Source organism: Hyperolius riggenbachi, chromosome 9 (assembly GCF_040937935.1).
Source record: "Hyperolius riggenbachi isolate aHypRig1 chromosome 9, aHypRig1.pri, whole genome shotgun sequence".
Taxonomy (NCBI): domain Eukaryota; kingdom Metazoa; phylum Chordata; class Amphibia; order Anura; family Hyperoliidae; genus Hyperolius; species Hyperolius riggenbachi.
Window position 1 is genome coordinate 166228805 of NC_090654.1, and position 20022 is coordinate 166248826.

Sequence of the window (20022 nt, forward strand, 5' to 3'; positions counted from 1 at the left end):
AGCAATTGTGGCTCCATGTTACAGTGATTGCGTTTTTCTGTCTCATTCCAGAGAATGAGAATGGCTTCTAACTGCCAGCAAAATGTTGCACGCAGTGCACTTTTGCGATATACGCACATCACAGGCACTGCAAGGATTTACCGCAGTGCTTTGCTGAATACCGGCTATCAGCAAAGAGCAGAAAAACTACTTATTAAAGCACCCCAAGTGTAAACTGGCCCTTAAGAGAACTTTATTGGTGATTACAAATTGTTGCAACCTGCAGAGTAGAACTCAGGGGCATATTTAAAATGATTTAAATATACCCCCAAATTCTAATAATGGCCTCCTCCTCCCCATAGCCATACCAATCCTCACCAAAAAGGGTCAAAGCATAGAAACGCAAACAAAACAAAAAAAGATGCAGGCCAACAATTGTAATTCTGGAAAATACCAATTGCACTAGCAAAAACCCGGCAATGCAATTCACATGTTCATCGCCGTGCTGTTGCTATTGGCAAAATGGGAACGATACAATTTTTAAATCGAAACGTGCTTAATAAAAAAGGGCCCTAATTACTTAATCTCCATCTAAGATAGTTTATTATATTCTTTTTTTAACAGAGTCCTTTGGCTAATCCAGTTGGCTAAAACTAAATCACATTTTGGCCAATAGGATTGTAAGCAGGCCCACCATGGTAAGGTAGACTCTATTAGGGCGGGTTAGGTGATGGGAGTGAGAGAGGAATAGAGTATAGCGTTTTGGAGAGGGAAGAGGGGGATAGGTGGTCTTAAAGGGTTCCACTCTTACACCATCAAGTGCAAAGTCGGGGAACACAACGACCACCTGATAAATAATTGGGATCCAGCTGGTCCCCCTTAGGCCGGGTTCAATACTGGGATTGCAAAAGGCAAATCGCAATCACCTATGGAGTGTAATTGCATTTCTACCAAGCAATTGTGGCTCCATGTTACAGTGATTGCGTTTTTCTGTCTCATTCCAGAGAATGAGAATGGCTTCTAACTGCCAGCAAAATGTTGCACGCAGTGCACTTTTGCGATATACGCACATCACAGGCACTGCAAGGATTTACCGCAGTGCTTTGCTGAATACCGGCTATCAGCAAAGAGCAGAAAAACTACTTATTAAAGCACCCCAAGTGTAAACTGGCCCTTAAGAGAACTTTATTGGTGATTACAAATTGTTGCAACCTGCAGAGTAGAACTCAGGGGCATATTTCAAATGATTTAAATATACCCCCAAATTCTAATAATGGCCTCCTCCTCCCCATAGCCATACCAATCCTCACCAAAAAGGGTCAAAGCATAGAATCGCAAACAAAACAAAAAAAGATGCAGGCCAACAATTGTAATTCTGGATAATACCAATTGCACTAGCAAAAACCCGGCAATGCAATTCACATGTTCATCGCCGTGCTGTTGCTATTGGCAAAATGGGAACGATACAATTTTTAAATCGAAACGTGCTTAATAAAAAGGGCCTTAATTACTTAATCTCCATCTAAGATAGTTTATTATATTCTTTTTTTAACAGAGTCCTTTGGCTAATCCAGTTGGCTAAAACTAAATCACATTTTGGCCAATAGGATTGTAAGCCGGCCCACCATGGTAAGGTAGACTCTATTAGGGCGGGTTAGGGAATAGGAGTGAGAGAGGAATAGGGGATAGCGTTTTGGAGAAGGAAGATGGGGATAGGTGGTCTTAAGGGGTACCACTCTTACACCATCAAGTGCAAAGTCGGGGAACACAGCGACCACCTGATAAATAATTGGGATCCAGCTGGTCCCCCTTAGGCCGGGTTCAACACTGGGATCGCAAAAGGCAAATCGCAATCGCCTATGGAGTGTAATTGCATATCTACCAAGCAATTGTGGCTCCATGTTACAGTGATTGCGTTTTTCAGTCTCATTCCAGAGAATGAGAATGGCGTTCTAACTGCCAGCAAAATGTTACACGCAGTGCACTTTTGCGATATACGCACATCACAGGCACTGCAAGGATTTACCGCAGTGCTTTGCTCAATACCGGCTATCAGCAAAGAGCAGAAAAACTACTTATAAAAGCACCCCAAGTGTGAACTGGCCCTTAAGAGAACTTTATTGGTGATTACAAATTGTTGCAACCTGCAATGTAGAACTCAGGGGCGTATTTAAAATGATTTAAATATACCCCCAAATTCTAATAATCGCCTCCTCCTCCCCATAGCCATACCAATCCTCACCAAAAAGGTACAAAGCATAGAACTGCAAACAAAACAAAAAAAGATGCAGGCCAACAATTGTAATTCTGGAAAATACCAATTGCACTAGCAAAAACCCGGCAATGCAATTCACATGTTCATCGCCGTGCTGTTGCTATTGGAAACATGTAAACGATACAATTTTTAAATCGAAACATGCTTAATAAAAAAGGGCGCTAATTAGTTAATCTCCATCTAAGATAGTTTATTATATTCTTTTTTTAACAGAGTCCTTTGGCTAATCCAGTTGGCTAAAACTAAATCACATTTTGGCCAATAGGATTGTAAGCCGGCCCACCATGGTAAGGTAGACTCTATTAGGGCGGGTTAGGTGATGGGAGTGAGAGAGGAATAGAGTATAGCGTTTTGGAGAGGGAAGAGGGGGATAGGTGGTCTTAAAGGGTTCCACTCTTACACCATCAAGTGCAAAGTCGGGGAACACAACCACCACCTGATAAATAATTGGGATCCAGCTGGTCCCCCTGAGGCCGGGTTCAATACTGGGATTGCAAAAGGCAAATCGCAATCACCTATGGAGTGTAATTGCATTTCTACCAAGCAATTGTGGCTCCATGTTACAGTGATTGCGTTTTTCTGTCTCATTCCAGAGAATGAGAATGGCTTCTAACTGCCAGCAAAATGTTGCACGCAGTGCACTTTTGCGATATACGCACATCACAGGCACTGCAAGGATTTACCGCAGTGCTTTGCTGAATACCGGCTATCAGCAAAGAGCAGAAAAACTACTTATTAAAGCACCCCAAGTGTAAACTGGCCCTTAAGAGAACTTTATTGGTGATTACAAATTGTTGCAACCTGCAGAGTAGAACTCAGGGGCATATTTAAAATGATTTAAATATACCCTCAAATTCTAATAATGGCCTCCTCCTCCCCATAGCCATACCAATCCTCACCAAAAAGGGTCAAAGCATAGAAACGCAAACAAAACAAAAAAAGATGCAGGCCAACAATTGTAATTCTGGAAAATACCAATTGCACTAGCAAAAACCCGGCAATGCAATTCACATGTTCATCGCCGTGCTGTTGCTATTGGCAAAATGGGAACGATACAATTTTTAAATCGAAACGTGCTTAATAAAAAAGGGCCCTAATTACTTAATCTCCATCTAAGATAGTTTATTATATTCTTTTTTTAACAGAGTCCTTTGGCTAATCCAGTTGGCTAAAACTAAATCACATTTTGGCCAATAGGATTGTAAGCAGGCCCACCATGGTAAGGTAGACTCTATTAGGGCGGGTTAGGTGATGGGAGTGAGAGAGGAATAGAGTATAGCGTTTTGGAGAGGGAAGAGGGGGATAGGTGGTCTTAAAGGGTTCCACTCTTACACCATCAAGTGCAAAGTCGGGGAACACAACGACCACCTGATAAATAATTGGGATCCAGCTGGTCCCCCTTAGGCCGGGTTCAATACTGGGATTGCAAAAGGCAAATCGCAATCACCTATGGAGTGTAATTGCATTTCTACCAAGCAATTGTGGCTCCATGTTACAGTGATTGCGTTTTTCTGTCTCATTCCAGAGAATGAGAATGGCTTCTAACTGCCAGCAAAATGTTGCACGCAGTGCACTTTTGCGATATACGCACATCACAGGCACTGCAAGGATTTACCGCAGTGCTTTGCTGAATACCGGCTATCAGCAAAGAGCAGAAAAACTACTTATTAAAGCACCCCAAGTGTAAACTGGCCCTTAGGAGAACTTTATTGGTGATTACAAATTGTTGCAACCTGCAGAGTAGAACTCAGGGGCATATTTCAAATGATTTAAATATACCCCCAAATTCTAATAATGGCCTCCTCCTCCCCATAGCCATACCAATCCTCACCAAAAAGGGTCAAAGCATAGAAACGCAAACAAAACAAAAAAAGATGCAGGCCAACAATTGTAATTCTGGATAATACCAATTGCACTAGCAAAAACCCGGCAATGCAATTCACATGTTCATCGCCGTGCTGTTGCTATTGGCAAAATGGGAACGATACAATTTTTAAATCGAAACGTGCTTAATAAAAAGGGCCCTAATTACTTAATCTCCATCTAAGATAGTTTATTATATTCTTTTTTTAACAGAGTCCTTTGGCTAATCCAGTTGGCTAAAACTAAATCACATTTTGGCCAATAGGATTGTAAGCCGGCCCACCATGGTAAGGTAGACTCTATTAGGGCGGGTTAGGGAATAGGAGTGAGAGAGGAATAGGGGATAGCGTTTTGGAGAAGGAAGATGGGGATAGGTGGTCTTATGGGGTACCACTCTTACACCATCAAGTGCAAAGTCGGGGAACACAGCGACCACCTGATAAATAATTGGGATCCAGCTGGTCCCCCTTAGGCCGGGTTCAACACTGGGATCGCAAAAGGCAAATCGCAATCGCCTATGGAGTGTAATTGCATATCTACCAAGCAATTGTGGCTCCATGTTACAGTGATTGCGTTTTTCAGTCTCATTCCAGAGAATGAGAATGGCGTTCTAACTGCCAGCAAAATGTTACACGCAGTGCACTTTTGCGATATACGCACATCACAGGCACTGCAAGGATTTACCGCAGTGCTTTGCTCAATACCGGCTATCAGCAAAGAGCAGAAAAACTACTTATAAAAGCACCCCAAGTGTGAACTGGCCCTTAAGAGAACTTTATTGGTGATTACAAATTGTTGCAACCTGCAATGTAGAACTCAGGGGCGTATTTAAAATGATTTAAATATACCCCCAAATTCTAATAATCGCCTCCTCCTCCCCATAGCCATACCAATCCTCACCAAAAAGGTACAAAGCATAGAACTGCAAACAAAACAAAAAAAGATGCAGGCCAACAATTGTAATTCTGGAAAATACCAGTTGCACTAGCAAAAACCCGGCAATGCAATTCACATGTTCATCGCCGTGCTGTTGCTATTGGAAACATGTAAACGATACAATTTTTAAATCGAAACATGCTTAATAAAAAAGGGCGCTAATTAGTTAATCTCCATCTAAGATAGTTTATTATATTCTTTTTTTAACAGAGTCCTTTGGCTAATCCAGTTGGCTAAAACTAAATCACATTTTGGCCAATAGGATTGTAAGCCGGCCCACCATGGTAAGGTAGACTCTATTAGGGCGGGTTAGGTGATGGGAGTGAGAGAGGAATAGAGTATAGCGTTTTGGAGAGGGAAGAGGGGGATAGGTGGTCTTAAAGGGTTCCACTCTTACACCATCAAGTGCAAAGTCGGGGAACACAACCACCACCTGATAAATAATTGGGATCCAGCTGGTCCCCCTGAGGCCGGGTTCAATACTGGGATTGCAAAAGGCAAATCGCAATCACCTATGGAGTGTAATTGCATTTCTACCAAGCAATTGTGGCTCCATGTTACAGTGATTGCGTTTTTCTGTCTCATTCCAGAGAATGAGAATGGCTTCTAACTGCCAGCAAAATGTTGCACGCAGTGCACTTTTGCGATATACGCACATCACAGGCACTGCAAGGATTTACCGCAGTGCTTTGCTGAATACCGGCTATCAGCAAAGAGCAGAAAAACTACTTATTAAAGCACCCCAAGTGTAAACTGGCCCTTAAGAGAACTTTATTGGTGATTACAAATTGTTGCAACCTGCAGAGTAGAACTCAGGGGCATATTTAAAATGATTTAAATATACCCCCAAATTCTAATAATGGCCTCCTCCTCCCCATAGCCATACCAATCCTCACCAAAAAGGGTCAAAGCATAGAAACGCAAACAAAACAAAAAAAGATGCAGGCCAACAATTGTAATTCTGGAAAATACCAATTGCACTAGCAAAAACCCGGCAATGCAATTCACATGTTCATCGCCGTGCTGTTGCTATTGGCAAAATGGGAACGATACACTTTTTAAATCGAAACGTGCTTAATAAAAAAGGGCCCTAATTACTTAATCTCCATCTAAGATAGTTTATTATATTCTTTTTTTAACAGAGTCCTTTGGCTAATCCAGTTGGCTAAAACTAAATCACATTTTGGCCAATAGGATTGTAAGCAGGCCCACCATGGTAAGGTAGACTCTATTAGGGCGGGTTAGGTGATGGGAGTGAGAGAGGAATAGAGTATAGCGTTTTGGAGAGGGAAGAGGGGGATAGGTGGTCTTAAAGGGTTCCACTCTTACACCATCAAGTGCAAAGTCGGGGAACACAACGACCACCTGATAAATAATTGGGATCCAGCTGGTCCCCCTTAGGCCGGGTTCAATACTGGGATTGCAAAAGGCAAATCGCAATCACCTATGGAGTGTAATTGCATTTCTACCAAGCAATTGTGGCTCCATGTTACAGTGATTGCGTTTTTCTGTCTCATTCCAGAGAATGAGAATGGCTTCTAACTGCCAGCAAAATGTTGCACGCAGTGCACTTTTGCGATATACGCACATCACAGGCACTGCAAGGATTTACCGCAGTGCTTTGCTGAATACCGGCTATCAGCAAAGAGCAGAAAAACTACTTATTAAAGCACCCCAAGTGTAAACTGGCCCTTAAGAGAACTTTATTGGTGATTACAAATTGTTGCAACCTGCAGAGTAGAACTCAGGGGCATATTTAAAATGATTTAAATATACCCCCAAATTCTAATAATGGCCTCCTCCTCCCCATAGCCATACCAATCCTCACCAAAAAGGGTCAAAGCATAGAATCGCAAACAAAACAAAAAAAGATGCAGGCCAACAATTGTAATTCTGGATAATACCAATTGCACTAGCAAAAACCCGGCAATGCAATTCACATGTTCATCGCCGTGCTGTTGCTATTGGCAAAATGGGAACGATACAATTTTTAAATCGAAACGTGCTTAATAAAAAGGGCCTTAATTACTTAATCTCCATCTAAGATAGTTTATTATATTCTTTTTTTAACAGAGTCCTTTGGCTAATCCAGTTGGCTAAAACTAAATCACATTTTGGCCAATAGGATTGTAAGCCGGCCCACCATGGTAAGGTAGACTCTATTAGGGCGGGTTAGGGAATAGGAGTGAGAGAGGAATAGGGGATAGCGTTTTGGAGAAGGAAGATGGGGATAGGTGGTCTTAAGGGGTACCACTCTTACACCATCAAGTGCAAAGTCGGGGAACACAGCGACCACCTGATAAATAATTGGGATCCAGCTGGTCCCCCTTAGGCCGGGTTCAACACTGGGATCGCAAAAGGCAAATCGCAATCGCCTATGGAGTGTAATTGCATATCTACCAAGCAATTGTGGCTCCATGTTACAGTGATTGCGTTTTTCAGTCTCATTCCAGAGAATGAGAATGGCGTTCTAACTGCCAGCAAAATGTTACACGCAGTGCACTTTTGCGATATACGCACATCACAGGCACTGCAAGGATTTACCGCAGTGCTTTGCTCAATACCGGCTATCAGCAAAGAGCAGAAAAACTACTTATAAAAGCACCCCAAGTGTGAACTGGCCCTTAAGAGAACTTTATTGGTGATTACAAATTGTTGCAACCTGCAATGTAGAACTCAGTGGCGTATTTAAAATGATTTAAATATACCCCCAAATTCTAATAATCGCCTCCTCCTCCCCATAGCCATACCAATCCTCACCAAAAAGGTACAAAGCATAGAACTGCAAACAAAACAAAAAAAGATGCAGGCCAACAATTGTAATTCTGGAAAATACCAATTGCACTAGCAAAAACCCGGCAATGCAATTCACATGTTCATCGCCGTGCTGTTGCTATTGGAAATATGTAAACGATACAATTTTTAAATCGAAACATGCTTAATAAAAAAGGGCGCTAATTAGTTAATCTCCATCTAAGATAGTTTATTATATTCTTTTTTTAACAGAGTCCTTTGGCTAATCCAGTTGGCTAAAACTAAATCACATTTTGGCCAATAGGATTGTAAGCCGGCCCACCATGGTAAGGTAGACTCTATTAGGGCGGGTTAGGTGATGGGAGTGAGAGAGGAATAGAGTATAGCGTTTTGGAGAGGGAAGAGGGGGATAGGTGGTCTTAAAGGGTTCCACTCTTACACCATCAAGTGCAAAGTCGGGGAACACAACCACCACCTGATAAATAATTGGGATCCAGCTGGTCCCCCTGAGGCCGGGTTCAATACTGGGATTGCAAAAGGCAAATCGCAATCACCTATGGAGTGTAATTGCATTTCTACCAAGCAATTGTGGCTCCATGTTACAGTGATTGCGTTTTTCTGTCTCATTCCAGAGAATGAGAATGGCTTCTAACTGCCAGCAAAATGTTGCACGCAGTGCACTTTTGCGATATACGCACATCACAGGCACTGCAAGGATTTACCGCAGTGCTTTGCTGAATACCGGCTATCAGCAAAGAGCAGAAAAACTACTTATTAAAGCACCCCAAGTGTAAACTGGCCCTTAAGAGAACTTTATTGGTGATTACAAATTGTTGCAACCTGCAGAGTAGAACTCAGGGGCATATTTAAAATGATTTAAATATACCCCCAAATTCTAATAATGGCCTCCTCCTCCCCATAGCCATACCAATCCTCACCAAAAAGGGTCAAAGCATAGAAACGCAAACAAAACAAAAAAAGATGCAGGCCAACAATTGTAATTCTGGAAAATACCAATTGCACTAGCAAAAACGAGGCAATGCAATTCACATGTTCATCGCCGTGCTGTTGCTATTGGCAAAATGGGAACGATACAATTTTTAAATCGAAACGTGCTTAATAAAAAAGGGCCCTAATTACTTAATCTCCATCTAAGATAGTTTATTATATTCTTTTTTTAACAGAGTCCTTTGGCTAATCCAGTTGGCTAAAACTAAATCACATTTTGGCCAATAGGATTGTAAGCAGGCCCACCATGGTAAGGTAGACTCTATTAGGGCGGGTTAGGTGATGGGAGTGAGAGAGGAATAGAGTATAGCGTTTTGGAGAGGGAAGAGGGGGATAGGTGGTCTTAAAGGGTTCCACTCTTACACCATCAAGTGCAAAGTCGGGGAACACAACGACCACCTGATAAATAATTGGGATCCAGCTGGTCCCCCTTAGGCCGGGTTCAATACTGGGATTGCAAAAGGCAAATCGCAATCACCTATGGAGTGTAATTGCATTTCTACCAAGCAATTGTGGCTCCATGTTACAGTGATTGCGTTTTTCTGTCTCATTCCAGAGAATGAGAATGGCTTCTAACTGCCAGCAAAATGTTGCACGCAGTGCACTTTTGCGATATACGCACATCACAGGCACTGCAAGGATTTACCGCAGTGCTTTGCTGAATACCGGCTATCAGCAAAGAGCAGAAAAACTACTTATTAAAGCACCCCAAGTGTAAACTGGCCCTTAAGAGAACTTTATTGGTGATTACAAATTGTTGCAACCTGCAGAGTAGAACTCAGGGGCATATTTAAAATGATTTAAATATACCCCCAAATTCTAATAATGGCCTCCTCCTCCCCATAGCCATACCAATCCTCACCAAAAAGGGTCAAAGCATAGAAACGCAAACAAAACAAAAAAAGATGCAGGCCAACAATTGTAATTCTGGATAATACCAATTGCACTAGCAAAAACCCGGCAATGCAATTCACATGTTCATCGCCGTGCTGTTGCTATTGGCAAAATGGGAACGATACAATTTTTAAATCGAAACGTGCTTAATAAAAAGGGCCCTAATTACTTAATCTCCATCTAAGATAGTTTATTATATTCTTTTTTTAACAGAGTCCTTTGGCTAATCCAGTTGGCTAAAACTGAATCACATTTTGGCCAATAGGATTGTAAGCCGGCCCACCATGGTAAGGTAGACTCTATTAGGGCGGGTTAGGGAATAGGAGTGAGAGAGGAATAGGGGATAGCGTTTTGGAGAAGGAAGATGGGGATAGGTGGTCTTAAGGGGTACCACTCTTACACCATCAAGTGCAAAGTCGGGGAACACAGCGACCACCTGATAAATAATTGGGATCCAGCTGGTCCCCCTTAGGCCGGGTTCAACACTGGGATCGCAAAAGGCAAATCGCAATCGCCTATGGAGTGTAATTGCATATCTACCAAGCAATTGTGGCTCCATGTTACAGTGATTGCGTTTTTCAGTCTCATTCCAGAGAATGAGAATGGCGTTCTAACTGCCAGCAAAATGTTACACGCAGTGCACTTTTGCGATATACGCACATCACAGGCACTGCAAGGATTTACCGCAGTGCTTTGCTCAATACCGGCTATCAGCAAAGAGCAGAAAAACTACTTATAAAAGCACCCCAAGTGTGAACTGGCCCTTAAGAGAACTTTATTGGTGATTACAAATTGTTGCAACCTGCAATGTAGAACTCAGGGGCGTATTTAAAATGATTTAAATATACCCCCAAATTCTAATAATCGCCTCCTCCTCCCCATAGCCATACCAATCCTCACCAAAAAGGTACAAAGCATAGAACTGCAAACAAAACAAAAAAAGATGCAGGCCAACAATTGTAATTCTGGAAAATACCAATTGCACTAGCAAAAACCCGGCAATGCAATTCACATGTTCATCGCCGTGCTGTTGCTATTGGAAACATGTAAACGATACAATTTTTAAATCGAAACATGCTTAATAAAAAAGGGCGCTAATTAGTTAATCTCCATCTAAGATAGTTTATTATATTCTTTTTTTAACAGAGTCCTTTGGCTAATCCAGTTGGCTAAAACTAAATCACATTTTGGCCAATAGGATTGTAAGCCGGCCCACCATGGTAAGGTAGACTCTATTAGGGCGGGTTAGGTGATGGGAGTGAGAGAGGAATAGAGTATAGCGTTTTGGAGAGGGAAGAGGGGGATAGGTGGTCTTAAAGGGTTCCACTCTTACACCATCAAGTGCAAAGTCGGGGAACACAACCACCACCTGATAAATAATTGGGATCCAGCTGGTCCCCCTGAGGCCGGGTTCAATACTGGGATTGCAAAAGGCAAATCGCAATCACCTATGGAGTGTAATTGCATTTCTACCAAGCAATTGTGGCTCCATGTTACAGTGATTGCGTTTTTCTGTCTCATTCCAGAGAATGAGAATGGCTTCTAACTGCCAGCAAAATGTTGCACGCAGTGCACTTTTGCGATATACGCACATCACAGGCACTGCAAGGATTTACCGCAGTGCTTTGCTGAATACCGGCTATCAGCAAAGAGCAGAAAAACTACTTATTAAAGCACCCCAAGTGTAAACTGGCCCTTAAGAGAACTTTATTGGTGATTACAAATTGTTGCAACCTGCAGAGTAGAACTCAGGGGCATATTTAAAATGATTTAAATATACCCCCAAATTCTAATAATGGCCTCCTCCTCCCCATAGCCATACCAATCCTCACCAAAAAGGGTCAAAGCATAGAAACGCAAACAAAACAAAAAAAGATGCAGGCCAACAATTGTAATTCTGGAAAATACCAATTGCACTAGCAAAAACCCGGCAATGCAATTCACATGTTCATCGCCGTGCTGTTGCTATTGGCAAAATGGGAACGATACAATTTTTAAATCGAAACGTGCTTAATAAAAAAGGGCCCTAATTACTTAATCTCCATCTAAGATAGTTTATTATATTCTTTTTTTAACAGAGTCCTTTGGCTAATCCAGTTGGCTAAAACTAAATCACATTTTGGCCAATAGGATTGTAAGCCGGCCCACCATGGTAAGGTAGACTCTATTAGGGCGGGTTAGGTGATGGGAGTGAGAGAGGAATAGAGTATAGCGTTTTGGAGAGGGAAGAGGGGGATAGGTGGTCTTAAAGGGTTCCACTCTTACACCATCAAGTGCAAAGTCGGGGAACACAACGACCACCTGATAAATAATTGGGATCTAGCTGGTCCCCCTTAGGCCGGGTTCAATACTGGGATTGCAAAAGGCAAATCGCAATCACCTATGGAGTGTAATTGCATTTCTACCAAGCAATTGTGGCTCCATGTTACAGTGATTGCGTTTTTCTGTCTCATTCCAGAGAATGAGAATGGCTTCTAACTGCCAGCAAAATGTTGCACGCAGTGCACTTTTGCGATATACGCACATCACAGGCACTGCAAGGATTTACCGCAGTGCTTTGCTGAATACCGGCTATCAGCAAAGAGCAGAAAAACTACTTATTAAAGCACCCCAAGTGTAAACTGGCCCTTAAGAGAACTTTATTGGTGATTACAAATTGTTGCAACCTGCAGAGTAGAACTCAGGGGCATATTTCAAATGATTTAAATATACCCCCAAATTCTAATAATGGCCTCCTCCTCCCCATAGCCATACCAATCCTCACCAAAAAGGGTCAAAGCATAGAAACGCAAACAAAACAAAAAAAGATGCAGGCCAACAATTGTAATTCTGGATAATACCAATTGCACTAGCAAAAACCCGGCAATGCAATTCACATGTTCATCGCCGTGCTGTTGCTATTGGCAAAATGGGAACGATACAATTTTTAAATCGAAACGTGCTTAATAAAAAGGGCCCTAATTACTTAATCTCCATCTAAGATAGTTTATTATATTCTTTTTTTAACAGAGTCCTTTGGCTAATCCAGTTGGCTAAAACTAAATCACATTTTGGCCAATAGGATTGTAAGCCGGCCCACCATGGTAAGGTAGACTCTATTAGGGCGGGTTAGGGAATAGGAGTGAGAGAGGAATAGGGGATAGCGTTTTGGAGAAGGAAGATGGGGATAGGTGGTCTTAAGGGGTACCACTCTTACACCATCAAGTGCAAAGTCGGGGAACACAGCGACCACCTGATAAATAATTGGGATCCAGCTGGTCCCCCTTAGGCCGGGTTCAACACTGGGATCGCAAAAGGCAAATCGCAATCGCCTATGGAGTGTAATTGCATATCTACCAAGCAATTGTGGCTCCATGTTACAGTGATTGCGTTTTTCAGTCTCATTCCAGAGAATGAGAATGGCGTTCTAACTGCCAGCAAAATGTTACACGCAGTGCACTTTTGCGATATATACGCACATCACAGGCACTGCAAGGATTTACCGCAGTGCTTTGCTCAATACCGGCTATCAGCAAAGAGCAGAAAAACTACTTATAAAAGCACCCCAAGTGTGAACTGGCCCTTAAGAGAACTTTATTGGTGATTACAAATTGTTGCAACCTGCAATGTAGAACTCAGGGGCGTATTTAAAATGATTTAAATATACCCCCAAATTCTAATAATCGCCTCCTCCTCCCCATAGCCATACCAATCCTCACCAAAAATGTACAAAGCATAGAACTGCAAACAAAACAAAAAAAGATGCAGGCCAACAATTGTAATTCTGGAAAATACCAATTGCACTAGCAAAAACCCGGCAATGCAATTCACATGTTCATCGCCGTGCTGTTGCTATTGGAAACATGTAAACGATACAATTTTTAAATCGAAACATGCTTAATAAAAAAGGGCGCTAATTAGTTAATCTCCATCTAAGATAGTTTATTATATTCTTTTTTTAACAGAGTCCTTTGGCTAATCCAGTTGGCTAAAACTAAATCACATTTTGGCCAATAGGATTGTAAGCCGGCCCACCATGGTAAGGTAGACTCTATTAGGGCGGGTTAGGTGATGGGAGTGAGAGAGGAATAGAGTATAGCGTTTTGGAGAGGGAAGAGGGGGATAGGTGGTCTTAAAGGGTTCCACTCTTACACCATCAAGTGCAAAGTCGGGGAACACAACCACCACCTGATAAATAATTGGGATCCAGCTGGTCCCCCTGAGGCCGGGTTCAATACTGGGATTGCAAAAGGCAAATCGCAATCACCTATGGAGTGTAATTGCATTTCTACCAAGCAATTGTGGCTCCATGTTACAGTGATTGCGTTTTTCTGTCTCATTCCAGAGAATGAGAATGGCTTCTAACTGCCAGCAAAATGTTGCACGCAGTGCACTTTTGCGATATACGCACATCACAGGCACTGCAAGGATTTACCGCAGTGCTTTGCTGAATACCGGCTATCAGCAAAGAGCAGAAAAACTACTTATTAAAGCACCCCAAGTGTAAACTGGCCCTTAAGAGAACTTTATTGGTGATTACAAATTGTTGCAACCTGCAGAGTAGAACTCAGGGGCATATTTAAAATGATTTAAATATACCCCCAAATTCTAATAATGGCCTCCTCCTCCCCATAGCCATACCAATCCTCACCAAAAAGGGTCAAAGCATAGAAACGCAAACAAAACAAAAAAAGATGCAGGCCAACAATTGTAATTCTGGAAAATACCAATTGCACTAGCAAAAACCCGGCAATGCAATTCACATGTTCATCGCCGTGCTGTTGCTATTGGCAAAATGGGAACGATACAATTTTTAAATCGAAACGTGCTTAATAAAAAAGGGCCCTAATTACTTAATCTCCATCTAAGATAGTTTATTATATTCTTTTTTTAACAGAGTCCTTTGGCTAATCCAGTTGGCTAAAACTAAATCACATTTTGGCCAATAGGATTGTAAGCAGGCCCACCATGGTAAGGTAGACTCTATTAGGGCGGGTTAGGTGATGGGAGTGAGAGAGGAATAGAGTATAGCGTTTTGGAGAGGGAAGAGGGGGATAGGTGGTCTTAAAGGGTTCCACTCTTACACCATCAAGTGCAAAGTCGGGGAACACAACGACCACCTGATAAATAATTGGGATCCAGCTGGTCCCCCTTAGGCCGGGTTCAATACTGGGATTGCAAAAGGCAAATCGCAATCACCTATGGAGTGTAATTGCATTTCTACCAAGCAATTGTGGCTCCATGTTACAGTGATTGCGTTTTTCTGTCTCATTCCAGAGAATGAGAATGGCTTCTAACTGCCAGCAAAATGTTGCACGCAGTGCACTTTTGCGATATACGCACATCACAGGCACTGCAAGGATTTACCGCAGTGCTTTGCTGAATACCGGCTATCAGCAAAGAGCAGAAAAACTACTTATTAAAGCACCCCAAGTGTAAACTGGCCCTTAAGAGAACTTTATTGGTGATTACAAATTGTTGCAACCTGCAGAGTAGAACTCAGGGGCATATTTAAAATGATTTCAATATACCCCCAAATTCTAATAATGGCCTCCTCCTCCCCATAGCCATACCAATCCTCACCAAAAAGGGTCAAAGCATAGAAACGCAAACAAAACAAAAAAAGATGCAGGCCAACAATTGTAATTCTGGATAATACCAATTGCACTAGCAAAAACCCGGCAATGCAATTCACATGTTCATCGCCGTGCTGTTGCTATTGGCAAAATGGGAACGATACAATTTTTAAATCGAAACGTGCTTAATAAAAAGGGCCCTAATTACTTAATCTCCATCTAAGATAGTTTATTATATTCTTTTTTTAACAGAGTCCTTTGGCTAATCCAGTTGGCTAAAACTAAATCACATTTTGGCCAATAGGATTGTAAGCCGGCCCACCATGGTAAGGTAGACTCTATTAGGGCGGGTTAGGGAATAGGAGTGAGAGAGGAATAGGGGATAGCGTTTTGGAGAAGGAAGATGGGGATAGGTGGTCTTAAGGGGTACCACTCTTACACCATCAAGTGCAAAGTCGGGGAACACAGCGACCACCTGATAAATAATTGGGATCCAGCTGGTCCCCCTTAGGCCGGGTTCAACACTGGGATCGCAAAAGGCAAATCGCAATCGCCTATGGAGTGTAATTGCATATCTACCAAGCAATTGTGGCTCCATGTTACAGTGATTGCGTTTTTCAGTCTCATTCCAGAGAATGAGAATGGCGTTCTAACTGCCAGCAAAATGTTACACGCAGTGCACTTTTGCGATATACGCACATCACAGGCACTGCAAGGATTTACCGCAGTGCTTTGCTCAATACCGGCTATCAGCAAAGAGCAGAAAAACTACTTATAAAAGCACCCCAAGTGTGAACTGGCCCTTAAGAGAACTTTATTGGTGATTACAAATTGTTGCAACCTGCAATGTAGAACTCAGGGGCGTATTTAAAATGATTTAAATATACCCCCAAATTCTAATAATCGCCTCCTCCTCCCCATAGTCATACCAATCCTCACCAAAAAGGTACAAAGCATAGAACTGCAAACAAAACAAAAAAAGATGCAGGCCAACAATTGTAATTCTGGAAAATACCAATTGCACTAGCAAAAACCCGGCAATGCAATTCACATGTTCATCGCCGTGCTGTTGCTATTGGAAAAATGTAAACGATACAATTTTTAAATCGAAACATGATTAATAAAAAAGGGCGCTAATTAGTTAATCTCCATCTAAGATAGTTTATTATATTCTTTTTTTAACAGAGTCCTTTGGCTAATCCAGTTGGCTAAAACTAAATCACATTTTGGCCAATAGGATTGAAAGCCGGCCCACCATGGTAAGGTAGACTCTATTAGGGCGGGTTAGGTGATGGGAGTGAGAGAGGAATAGAGTATAGCGTTTTGGAGAGGGAAGAGGGGGATAGGTGGTCTTAAAGGGTTCCACTCTTACACCATCAAGTGCAAAGTCGGGGAACACAACCACCACCTGATAAATAATTGGGATCCAGCTGGTCCCCCTGAGGCCGGGTTCAATACTGGGATTGCAAAAGGCAAATCGCAATCACCTATGGAGTGTAATTGTATTTCTACCAAGCAATTGTGGCTCCATGTTACAGTGATTGCGTTTTTCTGTCTCATTCCAGAGAATGAGAATGGCTTCTAACTGCCAGCAAAATGTTGCACGCAGTGCACTTTTGCGATATACGCACATCACAGGCACTGCAAGGATTTACCGCAGTGCTTTGCTGAATACCGGCTATCAGCAAAGAGCAGAAAAACTACTTATTAAAGCACCCCAAGTGTAAACTGGCCCTTAAGAGAACTTTATTGGTGATTACAAATTGTTGCAACCTGCAGAGTAGAACTCAGGGGCATATTTAAAATGATTTAAATATACCCCCAAATTCTAATAATGGCCTCCTCCTCCCCATAGCCATACCAATCCTCACCAAAAAGGGTCAAAGCATAGAAACGCAAACAAAACAAAAAAAGATGCAGGCCAACAATTGTAATTCTGGAAAATACCAATTGCACTAGCAAAAACCCGGCAATGCAATTCACATGTTCATCGCCGTGCTGTTGCTATTGGCAAAATGGGAACGATACAATTTTTAAATCGAAACGTGCTTAATAAAAAAGGGCCCTAATTACTTAATCTCCATCTAAGATAGTTTATTATATTCTTTTTTTAACAGAGTCCTTTGGCTAATCCAGTTGGCTAAAACTAAATCACATTTTGGCCAATAGGATTGTAAGCAGGCCCACCATGGTAAGGTAGACTCTATTAGGGCGGGTTAGGTGATGGGAGTGAGAGAGGAATAGAGTATAGCGTTTTGGAGAGGGAAGAGGGGGATAGGTGGTCTTAAAGGGTTCCACTCTTACACCATCAAGTGCAAAGTAGGGGAACACAACGACCACCTGATAAATAATTGGGATCCAGCTGGTCCCCCTTAGGCCGGGTTCAATACTGGGATTGCAAAAGGCAAATCGCAATCACCTATGGAGTGTAATTGCATTTCTACCAAGCAATTGTGGCTCCATGTTACAGTGATTGCGTTTTTCTGTCTCATTCCAGAGAATGAGAATGGCTTCTAACTGCCAGCAAAATGTTGCACGCAGTGCACTTTTGCGATATACGCACATCACAGGCACTGCAAGGATTTACCGCAGTGCTTTGCTGAATACCGGCTATCAGCAAAGAGCAGAAAAACTACTTATTAAAGCACCCCAAGTGTAAACTGGCCCTTAAGAGAACTTTATTGGTGATTACAAATTGTTGCAACCTGCAGAGTAGAACTCAGGGGCATATTTAAAATGATTTAAATATACCCCCAAATTCTAATAATGGCCTCCTCCTCCCCATAGCCATACCAATCCTCACCAAAAAGGGTCAAAGCATAGAAACGCAAACAAAACAAAAAAAGATGCAGGCCAACAATTGTAATTCTGGATAATACCAATTGCACTAGCAAAAACCCGGCAATGCAATTCACATGTTCATCGCCGTGCTGTTGCTATTGGCAAAATGGGAACGATACAATTTTTAAATCGAAACGTGCTTAATAAAAAGGGCCCTAATTACTTAATCTCCATCTAAGATAGTTTATTATATTCTTTTTTTAACAGAGTCCTTTGGCTAATCCAGTTGGCTAAAACTAAATCACATTTTGGCCAATAGGATTGTAAGCCGGCCCACCATGGTAAGGTAGACTCTATTAGGGCGGGTTAGGGAATAGGAGTGAGAGAGGAATAGGGGATAGCGTTTTGGAGAAGGAAGATGGGGATAGGTGGTCTTAAGGGGTACCACTCTTACACCATCAAGTGCAAAGTCGGGGAACACAGCGACCACCTGATAAATAATTGGGACCCAGCTGGTCCCCCTTAGGCCGGGTTCAACACTGGGATCGCAAAAGGCAAATCGCAATCGCCTATGGAGTGTAATTGCATATCTACCAAGCAATTGTGGCTCCATGTTACAGTGATTGCGTTTTTCAGTCTCATTCCAGAGAATGAGAATGGCGTTCTAACTGCCAGCAAAATGTTACACGCAGTGCACTTTTGCGATATACGCACATCACAGGCACTGCAAGGATTTACCGCAGTGCTTTGCTCAATACCGGCTATCAGCAAAGAGCAGAAAAACTACTTATAAAAGCACCCCAAGTGTGAACTGGCCCTTAAGAGAACTTTATTGGTGATTACAAATTGTTGCAACCTGCAATGTAGAACTCAGGGGCGTATTTAAAATGATTTAAATATACCCCCAAATTCTAATAATCGCCTCCTCCTCCCCATAGCCATACCAATCCTCACCAAAAAGGTACAAAGCATAGAACTGCAAACAAAACAAAAAAAGATGCAGGCCAACAATTGTAATTCTGGAAAATACCAATTGCACTAGCAAAAACCCGGCAATGCAATTCACATGTTCATCGCCGTGCTGTTGCTATTGGAAACATGTAAACGATACAATTTTTAAATCGAAACATGCTTAATAAAAAAGGGCGCTAATTAGTTAATCTCCATCTAAGATAGTTTATTATATTCTTTTTTTAACAGAGTCCTTTGGCTAATCCAGTTGGCTAAAACTAAATCACATTTTGGCCAATAGGATTGTAAGCCGGCCCACCATGGTAAGGTAGACTCTATTAGGGCGGGTTAGGTGATGGGAGTGAGAGAGGAATAGAGTATAGCGTTTTGGAGAGGGAAGAGGGGGATAGGTGGTCTTAAAGGGTTCCACTCTTACACCATCAAGTGCAAAGTCGGGGAACACAACCACCACCTGATAAATAATTGGGATCCAGCTGGTCCCCCTGAGGCCGGGTTCAATACTGGGATTGCAAAAGGCAAATCGCAATCACCTATGGAGTGTAATTGCATTTCTACCAAGCAATTGTGGCTCCATGTTACAGTGATTGCGTTTTTCTGTCTCATTCCAGAGAATGAGAATGGCTTCTAACTGCCAGCAAAATGTTGCACGCAGTGCACTTTTGCGATATACGCACATCACAGGCACTGCAAGGATTTACCGCAGTGCTTTGCTGAATACCGGCTATCAGCAAAGAGCAGAAAAACTACTTATTAAAGCACCCCAAGTGTAAACTGGCCCTTAAGAGAACTTTATTGGTGATTACAAATTGTTGCAACCTGCAGAGTAGAACTCAGGGGCATATTTAAAATGATTTAAATATACCCCCAAATTCTAATAATGGCCTCCTCCTCCCCATAGCCATACCAATCCTCACCAAAAAGGGTCAAAGCATAGAAACGCAAACAAAACAAAAAAAGATGCAGGCCAACAATTGTAATTCTGGAAAATACCAATTGCACTAGCAA